Source organism: Amblyomma maculatum, chromosome 1, assembly GCF_055883805.1.
Source record: "Amblyomma maculatum isolate TAMU_Amacu chromosome 1, ASM5588380v1, whole genome shotgun sequence".
NCBI lineage: Eukaryota > Metazoa > Arthropoda > Arachnida > Ixodida > Ixodidae > Amblyomma > Amblyomma maculatum.
In genome coordinates this window covers 213,526,145-213,538,181 of record NC_139344.1, presented here as the reverse complement: position 1 = coordinate 213,538,181, position 12,037 = coordinate 213,526,145, and the positions used below count along the sequence as shown (strand labels likewise).

Sequence of the window (12,037 nt, the reverse complement as noted above, 5' to 3'; positions counted from 1 at the left end):
TCAATCAATCAATCAATCAATCAATCAATCAATCAATCAATCAATCAATCAATCAATCAACTTTATTGAGCATTTTTTTTCTCCTGTCGACAAAAAAACAAATGCTAGGGTAGGAACAAAAAGCTACTAACACAGTAACTTGACGAGGTTCCTACCACTGTTTGGCATGGACGACAGACAGTCATGTTTTTACAGCGATCTGCTTGGAAACAACAACAAAAAGAAAACAAAAAAAATACAGTAAGTAAAAGAATGTGCAATATGTGCAGGTACTGTGTCTGAAACTATAAACGTTTTCTGTGAACCTCGGATGATAACAAATATTTGTAGGGTAGTGCTCGTGTGCAATGACCAGAGAAGCTTTTCTGTTTGCACTGGCGCCGGATCTAAACAAAGTCACGGCTGTATTTATTTACTTATTTATTTATTTGAAGATCAGAGGCTTCAGAAATCGCCCAGCTTTCTCTCTAATAAATGCTTGAAAATAAATTGAAGCTAGTGGAGAAGACTATAAGGAAGACGATAAAGCTGAGAGACGAAGTGAACAGACGGAGAAGGTAAGGTAACAGACGAAAGCTTATAATCCTTCCTAGATATAATTATTTGTAATCAAAATCACGAAGAAAAAAATCATGGGCAAGGCATATAATGCGGAGAACAGGTGATCGACGGTACCACACGGCAACGAACGGGATGCTTACATAACAAAAACGGAGCAGCAAGGAGGCACATGGGAAATAATTTCCGTGGTATAGGATAATGCCTGAGTGTTGTAGAGCGCGGTTAGTTGGAGAGATATGAGCGAGGCGCTTGACTTGCAACGGACGTGTCTGCGCTGATGATGACGATGATTAAAGTACAAATTAACCTAATTAGGAGAGAATAAAAATACACTGAATGCTGAAAAGTGTCGAGCTGCTGTATTCGCCGCCTCACCACTACTTAACAAAAACCTAACATAAGGTTCCGCCTTCTAGTGGGCAAAGGTGCAGCGTTGATATCCGTTCTATACTGTCGATGTTTCGATCCCAAGTTCTCCCTGCAACGTTATGCTTATTTTGACATATAAACGTTTATCTCGTACAAGCTATAAGTTAAACTGCAGTCTTTAGTTGGTTAGCAAATTAATTGTTATTTTTTTGTTACAACACACCCGCGCATCTTTCATCTGTAATTGGGGGCCCAGGACGTGTGTTCTTTCTGTTCTCACTTCTTTCGCTCGTCCATTTCTCCGCTGCGTCAGTGCCTTCCGTTTTGTACAGGGTCATCAGCACTTCCTCCGCAAGAGGCGTGAACTTGGCGGCAGCAGGGGATCTCTGCAGCAGCGCCAGTGCCTGGCATCCGTACAGTGCCACGGTGTCCGCCCTTCGAAAAGTGTAGGCGCTTGCCCGCTTGCGCACTTCGGCAAAATGGGTCGCCCTGGGGTCGCACACTGAAAGCCTGTCTTGTGTTCTCCGACTGCTGGAAAGAAGAGGCAAAGGGGGGACCGACCCGAAATTCCGCCTCTGGCAGCTCCTCCGAGTTGAGGCGAGTCAGGGGTATATGGAAAACAAGGGGGTCCCCATGAAGCGCCACATCTGGTTTTTACATTGGGCCACGGAGAGGGCGCGGGAAGGAGGATGCAAGCCGGCCCAGATGCCTGCCGCCGTCTTGGAGCTGTCGACGGCTCCCCTCGCGAGGAGGGGAAGCCACGCTCGCGCCCGCTGCGCGGGGAGCGTCGGAATTCTGACAATGAGTGACAGTCGTATTAGGACGCGTGAAAGATTACACTATCCGCTGAAAGCCCGCCTCCGTCAAAGGTCCCGTCGCTGCGCGTCGCTAAAGGATCGCTTGACCCTGCTGCAATCAGTAATTGCGCTCCGTTTTGGGTTTCGCACGCTATTACGACGGCGCCGGCGTGACGTGTCTCGCAGACAATCGCAGCCGCCGCCTCGTTTGCGGTGCGGCTGCGTTGCTACGCGTCGCACCGTTTCAACTTTCGCGCCGGGACTTGCGAAGGCGCACTGGCGCCGGCGAATGTGAGCCCTCAAAGGCGGCCTTTGTACTCACGCAACGGCCACGGGCGAGGCTAACAAGGAGCCCGATTTGCACTCCCCCCTCCCGTCGCCTCGCTCCAGGCGATGCGAGGAATTTTGAGAGGAAACAAGCAGATCAGCGCCACGTTCAGGTGAACAAAGTGTTAGTATAGATGAGAACTTCAATCATCACTATATTAAGAACATGGGATGCCATAGCCATAAAGTATACTTTTATTGAAAGAAATAGAATATCTCGTCGCCCATGAGAGACGAAGGGATACGTTAAGTGTGAAGAGTAATGGGCAATATCACGGGAGCCTACCGCATATCTATTTTTATTTATTAACGATAAAAATGGGAGATAATGTAGTTCTAATTTGCGATATCTGAAGCTCCTAGAAACTTCCTTCATACATCGCCTATTCTACTAATGGTTGTTGAAGAAAATTGTGAGCTGCAGCATCTCCTTGTTTACAATGCTACTGCGATTATTCAATTCAATTCAATTCGGTTTATTTTCCATCAAAGCGGCAGGGGCTCGAACAAAAGTGAAAAACACTTCACTTGACGAGGTTCAAGCCCCTGTGTACAAGGCATACAGCGGTCGTACAATACAGCATACAGCGGTCGCAAATGTTTAGATAAGCAGTGCATAATCTGCAGGACAACCTTTTATAGAAAAAAATAAATGTGCAAGGACATAGCATAAACTGAAGCAAACATAATAAAATAAAGCTTCATTTGTATGTTCAAAAATTCCTCAATCAGTGTAATGAACACAATACATATATACAGTATAGACAAAAACAAACAAAAAAAAAGATATAAAGAAATAGTCATCATTATACAATTCTTTACGAAGGTACCATCTCTATTATGATGCAAAAAAAAGTCTTCAACGTTGACATACTAACATTTTCTACCATGATATTGTGAGTGTGGAGATAATTAAGTAACGATGGAAGTGAAAATTCCAACATTTGACGGCTAAATGTTGTGCGTAAAAAAGGAACTTTCCAAATTTCTGGTGACCGGGATGTAGACCTACCCTCCCTTAAACTTAAATTTGCAATGGATGTGATAAAGGCCTCATTGTTATGTAGACCTTGCTTGTACCTTCTGGCCAGGGTGAAAAAGTAAAGATTATGTATGGGAAGTATTTTAAACTCCGTGAAAAGGCTTTTGGTGTGTGTATTTGGTTCTGCACCTGCAATGAGTCGAACGGCTTTCTTTTGTAGAATGAAAATTTGGTTTAAATTTGTGAATGTAGTGTTACCCCAAACAAGAAAACAGTAATTTACAATGGACATAAATAACGAATTAAACAAATGAAGTTTAACAGCAGGCGGTAAGAAATATTTGAATTTAGCTAGTATACCCACGGTCCTTGAAATTCGAGAAATCACGTTATTAACATGGACATCCCAGAACATATGTTTATGGAAATATACACCAAGTGTTTTAATTGTATCAACCACCTCTATTGTTGAGTAACCAATAGATAGGTTTATACCCTTTGTCGTTGTAGACTGTCTTGGGGTGAAAATTACTGCCTTAGTTTTTTTGCTGTTTAGTTTCAGGGAAATTGATGTGCTCCATAAATATAAATCGCTGAGAGTTTTGTTTATGTCATTTTCTAGGCAATCGTAACTGTGACTACAAAACAACAAGGTGGCGTCATCGGCATATATGACAAACTTTGCAACCGAGGTGATGCTCGTTATATCATTGATATAAAAATTAAATAGTAAAGGTCCCAGGATGCTTCCTTGAGGTACTCCTGTCGTAACTGCTTTGTAGTTCGATAAATATTTACCTATTGCTACACATTGCTTACGATTTTGCAAGTATGATGTCATTAATGCTAATGGAATTCCCCGCATGCCATATAATTCTAACTTCCTTAATAGTGTTAGGTGACTGAGACTATCGAATGCCTTAGAAAAATCAATGTAAAGGCCCGCTGCAATTTTCTTGTCTTCAAATGCTTTCAGGATTATTTCTTTTTGCGTTAAAAGAGCAAGCTCTGTCGACCTGCCTTTACGAAATCCAAATTGAGATGCACTGATAAGATCATGCTTATTTGCAAAATTTGTTATTCTCAAGTGTATGAGTATGAGTTTGTTATTCTCATATGAGTCAGGAGCTTAAGTAAACAAAGGGGGCGCCGAAGCCCGCACAGTAAATGGAAGGTCTGGCAGTAAAAAACAAACAAGAAAAAAGCGCCCCTTGGGATTATTGAGGAGTCCTGTCCTTTTCACTCGGACAGACGGGACGAGGAAGAAGTCATTTTTTTTGCCGCCTGAATCGGCAGATGGAAAGGAACGTCGCGGAAGGCCATTAAAAAAATAAAAATAAAGAAAAGCTGGAGATATCCGTACCATTATGTAGTACTTCCTCGGTGTTGACCTGAGCAAATCAAAACTAGACGAAAGCATGAAAAACCGAAAACCATAAAAGCCAACGCGAAGATTATGGGCTGCCCTGTTCTTCTGTCCTGCATCCTCGATATTCGCGCACCTTCAGTGCGAGACTACAAGCGTTATCAAATTGTGGCTGTGCTCCGCGCTGTGTTATTATGTAAGTACCAATGCAAAACATTACTAAGGCGAAAGTCTTATATCTCTTAAGACCAGTGGAACCGAGCATTCGGCCTCAAAGGATCGTACCAAAATCCCTAGATTGCTGAACCAGTACTGTGACGTCGTCACGGAGACCAATCAGCAAGCGGCGCCAAATTCAAAAAGGCCTCTTGGCCCACTTGACGTCACGGATCAGAAAGCGATCATGCAAGCCTTTGTAATGAGCAGAAAGAGCTACGCCACCCCATATATGGAACTCACGCAGGTAGAAATTCAGAAACTAAATGTAATAATCAGAGACTGCACCAAGAAGGCACTCAAACTCTCGGTCCAAACACCAACTCAAAATCTAGAGGACTTAAGAGTCCATAATAGATGGACAGAAATTAGAGAAGCAGTAAGAACAGCACAAGTGGGGAGGCTGAATGACACCGAAGCAAGCAGAACCATCCTAAGGATGGTGGGCCTAGAACGGGTCGGAGTAAACAAAAAACGTCAGCCTGGACTCCAGACGAAGGGACCTACTCAGGACACCCCCAATATCTAAATACATGCACCCGGAACTTATAAGGAACGACCAAATCAAAGGGCCAGAACCCTAGAAAAAGATTAGCGCCAATGCCGCCAGAAGACGTCGCTTGCCACCGTAGGTAAGGGCGTAGCTGCCTTAACGGCGGTTGTAGACGGCGAGGGCAATCCAGTAATCACCGCATCTATCAACACGCAAGACATCTAAATCGCATAAGTTGCAGTGGCGCTAGCCTGTAGAGAAACTCGCACAAGAAAGATACTCGGCGACAGCCAAACAGTAATACTTCACTATACAGCAAAGGCCGCATCTCTAAGGAGGCAGAACGCATCACGAGAGGTCTGGATATGGGAGAACAAGAACATTAATATGGGCACCGGCCCATGAATACGTCAGAGGGAACGAAGCAGCGCGCATCCTTGCCCGAGCAACTTACCTCCGGGTAACGATGGAGCAATCAGCATGCAAAAACCTAAGATAGGCACAGGTCACATATCGAGAAATCACGGAAGGCTTCAGACTGAATAGAGAAAAATTACTGCCTCTAGAAAAATCACCTTCACTAAAGGAAGCAATGGCCTTGAGGGAGATGCAAACGAACGCCTACTTTTTACCAGAAATCCAAGGTATATACAATGCCAAATGATGCCAAATTTATCCGCAAGCCTCGTGGAACCGAAGGAAAGTAATAGAGTTCAAAATAAAATTGACTTAATTTGGGTAAGGTGACAACCGAATCGGGGTGGAACCGAGTTAGACCGGGCTGAGTAAAGGTAGACGTAGTGAATGCGCGAGGCATTAAGTAGTGATAGTGTTAGTGCGGAGAAAAAAAAAACGAATAACAAAAATTATAAAGCATTAAAAAGCAGAGCAAATAAACAAAAATCACGAAGAGACATTCATGATTTGGCTTCACACCATGTAAGCATGCCTAACTGTTGCTGGCATTTTTTTTTTTCTTCGCTGCAGTGTTGTACTTAGCTATGAAGAGAGTTCTGCACGCTTGTCTACAGAGCGATTGACATGTGGTTCGGTTTTCGTTGCCGACATTGGACACCACGATTTTTATAGCCTTAGGGGTTTCTTTTTGCAGAACGCACTATTGGGGTGCCCAAATAAGTGGCGTCCTCACTATTTTATCAAAACTTATAAAAGTTATATTCTGCATTGATTCCTTATACATAGGATGTAATGAATGTACAGAACCTTCCCTTTGTACTGGTGCTGATCTGGGCCTCCAACGTTAAACATGCGTGTTGTGAACATTAGTCTCCACACTGGACTCCAGGCTCACTCAAGCTGTCCGCGACCACCTTCTTCTTGCTCCCCCCCCCCCCCCCCCCCCAACTGTTTGCTGGAATGTTAAATGCAGAAATGAAACAAATGAAAGCGCCAGCGTAGCATTACTGCCAGGGAAGTGTTTGTTACGCTCGAGCTGGGCACAAATTACCATCTGGGCATGTTAATATGTGCCCGAGCCTTCAGTGGAGAAAAAATATTTCGTCCTCTTCTTTGGCTAAAAAGTTTAAGGCATGTGGCACGCAACACAAGTATAGTCATGTCACTATTCGACTGTCCTGAAATCAGATTATAAATGTCCTGCCAACTGGCTAATAATTCAGGACTTAGATGGAGGATGACGACGTGACCGACGCTAACTTGAGTGCTATACGTACCATCTGCCTTGAACAAACAAGAAATGTTTTTGTTCTAGACATGGCTACGGAGAGAGGCCAACACGTCTTTACGTATTAAACCAACTCTGTACTCCATGGTTTACATCGTGGTAAAAGACCTAGGGCTAATTTTGATCACACGCGGTTCTTTAACTTGCACCTAAACCCCACGAGCATTTTCGCATTTCGGTTCCATCTGATTGCGGCCGCTCTGTCGGGGACGGAACCTGCGAACTCGTCGTGCACTTTGAGAGCTGCAACCATAACCAGCAAGCGTTGATCTAGTCCAGGAATAGATGTTTGAGCCGAAAGTTACACTTTCCGGCGATAATGCGGTTATTTTAGGCCTTTTGGTCGTTTATTTCATTTCCCTTGGAGTCCAGGTCATACTGTGCTGAAAGTTAATTAATTTCTGTAGAATTAGGTTTGGTCTGGTTCATGGGCTTTGACGTCCCAGAACGACTCCGGCTATGAGAGATGCCGTAGGTGGACGGCTCCGAAAATCTCGACCACCTGGGGTTCTCTTTAACGTGCATTGACATGGCACAGCATATGGGCGCCTTGCTTTTCGCCTCCATGAAAAGCGGCCGCCACGGCCGGGATTCGATCCCGCATCACTGGGCGCAACAGTCGAGTGTCCTGAACACTGCACCACCACGGCAGTGTGTCTGTAGAAGTAGCATAATGTTTTTGTGTTTCTTCGTTCGTGTGACAAGTATGTGGGTAAATCTGCCCAGAGAACAAGCAATTTTTATTCATTATATAGCCATTAACTTTCGCAAGAACATGGTAATATTTCTACGGTTCTTGTCTGATCATTATTTCTTCGTGTTAAAATGGAGTGAAAAAACACGTTTAAAAGAACCAAGTTTTATATATTTCCTGCTTTTACAGAAAGCTTATGCATTAACAGCATCATTTTTTTTTATTCTTTTCATTCGCAGGCAACGCTATAACGCATCCAGGGAGCTAAGTGCAGTGCCCTGTCTACCGAAATATGGTCCGCCACGCGCCTGCCCGGAGTTTCGCGCGGCGGTGCGTCGTCGCATGCGGATGTCGCACCGGCCTCGCGCTCCGGTGGTCCGACCACCCCTCGGAACCGTGGGTCGCCAGAGAGATGGCGACCGTGGCTAGGCAACCGAGTGACGCCGCCTGATGAATTGGCGCGTAAAAAAACTGAGCGCGCGACCTGCACCCGCGCGCTGTTTAGCGTTCCACGACGAGGGACGCGGTGGCTTTCGTACCGCGCGGCGCCTCGGAATAACTCGCGCTCCCCGGGCGTGGAACGGCCGCAGCCGCGGCCCAGCAACGCAGATTCCGCTCGATGTGCGACTAAACGCGACTCAACTTCATCATCGGCGGCGTGGCATCGTCCGCGCCGTTTCCTGCCGGCGTTTATTTGGACGGCTGTCTTTTACGCGCGCGCTGCGCTCCGCTCCGGCGAAGAAGGAACTCGGCAGCTCCTGGCGAAGCGAGCGAGAGACGGGACACACGCGTGTGGCCGTTGCAACCGCCGGCACCGTCGAAAAAACCTTGCTCGCCGCTTCAGCGCGCAACCTAAAACATGCTGCATGAGCGATCGGATGCTTGCGTTTGTCATTTCTGGCACCCTGCGAGACCGATCGTTGAGGCAGTTGGCTACACTCCCTTATATATAGTATAGCGCAATAATGCGTGCACTGCTCGTTTTTCAGGTCAGCAGCGAATGACGATCCCTGGACTTCAAGCAGAAATAACTTTGCCATCGCGGAAGTATGTTGTACGACGCAGCAACTTGCTCGGAGCAACCTTTTCGGTAAGAGTCCTTGCTGTCCTTAATGCCAAGTCTCGTTCCTCTATTCGAATGACTTAAACAACTAATGTATTAACGCGCTGTCTCCAAACGGTTAGCAGATTCGTTATTATGGAATACAACTATCCATATTTCTGCTCATTCAACATACAAGCCTATAACTGCCTCACTTAATTATGTCTTTAAGTTTCATCTGCAAAATGGTGTGACGTAGATAAATGCCTGATTTTGTCTTTTGAACCTTCAATTTAGGCTGTTTAAACTTATAGAACTATCGCACCTTAATCGAAGCGTGATTTTTTTTTTTTTTTCTGCGTGTCTGCTATTTGGGAACATTTGCTGAACAATCTGCAAGCATCGCACATAATATGTAGGGCCAATCGGCTCCTTGGCACAATATTCCACACTTCTGTAATCTTCGAAAAGTATTTACGCTGTAATCAGTGTGTGCTCTTAACAGGGGTATCAAATGCTAACAGCTGAAAGGAGACCTCATTGCCACTGTGAACAACTTTAAATATTTAATTCCCGGAAATTAGCATTTGCAATAGAAGCAGCTGGTGATAACTAACTCCTTGAAGAAGACATGGAAGTTCCACCGTACAACGTAAGCCCCGTCGTGCACGGAAATAATAATGTTTGATTATTAACTGGACTATCCTTGTCACACAGAAGAGGGAAGGCATGAAAGATATTAATTTTGTTGCGTTAGCTTTCTCTCTGTGCTTTCTGCATCATGTAGAATGATGTAAACTCCAACTGTATTGTGCTGTATCATTGTATGTTCACCCGTTGTTTATTCGTCACAGTGATGAGTTAAGTACGGGGAGGTTTTAACTCACCCGCGAAAGAATCGGTGCGAGGACAAGTGCAGAGTGTGATAAAATGATTACTTCAAGTTGAACAAAACAAGAACTGAGCCAAAATGAATGCGAATATAAGATGGCGCCCCCGCCTTAGCGCTAATAGACTGTCAGACAGCGCTCACTAATAGACCGCTGTTTTTCTTTTTTTTTTCTTTTTGTTTACGCTGCATTGATTTGTCATTCAAGTAAAAGATCAACTTAGTGTGGCACAAAAGCACGAGTGACGGCTGACGCCCCTTCACCTCCTTGCCTGATTAGGAATATGTGAATAATAAGGTTACCACAATGTTTTCTTTTTTCTGGGACACAAGAGAGATTATGGAAAATTTACTGCATATCGCTGTGTTAAGCACACTTGATCCTGCAGAGTGAAATAAAGTAATGAACAGTACATGTACAACACCACTTACCTACCCATTTACTCTTACTCCGCGTTTATCGGCCACGCAAACAGCATGATAGGAGCTATCGTTCATACTCCGCAGTAATCTTTTGTTGTTGCGTGAAAATGTGTAAGCCGACTATCATTCACGTTGCGAGTCTACTTGAATGTAACACTTCCATGAAAGAAATATGCCCGTTAAATAGTTAAATACGTGCTTTAATAACACGTTACGACAAAAAAGGGGGCACATATACATACACTGCAGTGTGCGTTTAGTGCCTCATCATGCATAAAAACGTCGAAACCTTACAATTTTTCGGGTAACATTTTCGCACAGCGCTTCTTATATGAGAGTGATGTCCCGGATTGTGGTAGAGGTTTGCTTGTTCACTTTGTCTACTGTTGGATATGCCTAACTCTTAGGTAATCGCGATATATAGTTCGATATGTTCATAATTCGATACCAAAAAGTGGTAGTAGATAAGCTTTTCTGCAATGTGGAAGCAAGGATCCATTGCGCATGCACGACTGTGACGCGTTTCTTGCTGCACGTCGGCGGTGGTGGTAGCATACCACGTGTTAGGCATTGCTATACCTAACGTACTTTGCATCCAAGCCGTAGTGGGCGGTATTCTGGGACCAGCAGCTGTCTCATAAGATGTCCAAATATGTTGTCAGTGCGCTATGAATAGAATAACCGCTCATTAACACTGAGAGAGAGCTGGTTGCCGCAGCGCTTTTTGCGATGAAGTGAGCGAAGCATACGAGGCGAAGGATGCCGCTGTGCCTTCGGTACGTTGGTGTCACTGCATCACAGAACGTTTGCGTGCAATGTGAGTGCTAGAGATCGAATGCACTCTCCACATTCACCCTGTCACACGGTTTACGCTGCCAGCAGGAGACCAATGCCGCGAAGCCGACCCGTCTACGTGAGTGAAAAGATATCAAATACTGCCGTTGGGAGAAGCGCCACTTGCAGGAAAGCGACGCGCCTTTCGATGTACGGAAATAGAGACGAAATTGGATTTCAGCATACAGCGTGACTTTCCTATTTTTTCGAATGATCTTCAAGGGGCTTTTCTGTGAATTCAGTGTAACTCCTCTGCATTTTGCACCTTTACCCAGCCTAATGTTCTCTTACAAAGTTGAAGCAATCCTTAGAGTAGATCAATACAATATGGTTCTGGGCCAGTTGCTTATTCATACTTGGTAAGAAAACAGCGCAAAAAAGACACAACAAGACACAAAACAACGATGTTCCATAAAATCTCCTATCTTGTGATCATTGACGAAGAAACTGTACATTAACTTTTAACTATATCATCACATGTGCATATAGGCCTAATCTATCACAGAAGCTTAACTCCAATAAATTGTTAAACTCGCATGACTGAATCGATGAAGGAAAAAATGCATTGAAGATGAATAATTGTTGTCAGTTATGGTGCCTCGTAAATATGCCAGTGGCGCCGTGTTGCTAGCGCAAATAGAAAAAATGTTTGCTTGGGCAAGTAAGAAAATGGCGGAGATTTATTCATATACTTCAACCATCCGCCGCGCTGGCTCGGAGGTCAAGGCACACGGCTACTGAAACCGAGTACCTAGGTTTGAACTCGATAGAAATATGATACATCATTTCAGCGCAAAAAAAAAAAAAGAAAGAGACAAGCTAGAGCTGTGCACGGGCCCGGGCCTGGGTATATTTGTCTCGGACGGACCGGGCTGGGCCAGACGCGTCAATCTTGAGCACATGCGACTTTTACAAAAACGCGAATTTGGTAACGGGGATATAGACTTCTAGAATGCGCAGCATTTTCCCGCGCCTTCGCCAGGGAAGAGTTTCAGAGTTCTCTCCTGGAGTTGGTCAGCCTTTCCTGCACACCTCTTCGCCGTGAACGGAGCCCGCAAGGTGGCTAGCTATACAGTTTCAAGTTTCGCGTCGGTATCCATTTCGCGATTCGTGCCTCGGTTGAAGCTGTACCTAGCTCAAACCAATTGCGGTGCTTGAGTTTCAACGCCGGCACCTCGAAAACACACGCCAATGACGCACTGTCAGCGAGACGAGCTCACTGAATACTTGGCCACAAAATCAACCCCCTTGCTTTGATTCAGAACTAGCCCACTTTTAGGGAAGCAAAGAAGCTTTTTGACCAAACCTTGAGTTCCTTGCTAAGAAGACCTTGTTAGTC

General features: G+C 44.8%; 1 long non-coding RNA gene across 1 annotated transcript in view; it reads left to right on the top strand.

The window, feature by feature from the left end:
• Nucleotides 1-12,037, top strand: part of LOC146205571 (uncharacterized) — a 103,121-nt gene that overhangs the window by 76,355 nt on the left and 14,729 nt on the right. Inside the window, exon 2 of the long non-coding RNA XR_014703204.1 lies at nucleotides 8,500-8,600. This is a non-coding gene — a long non-coding RNA (uncharacterized LOC146205571). The remainder of the gene's footprint in view (nucleotides 1-8,499; nucleotides 8,601-12,037) is intronic.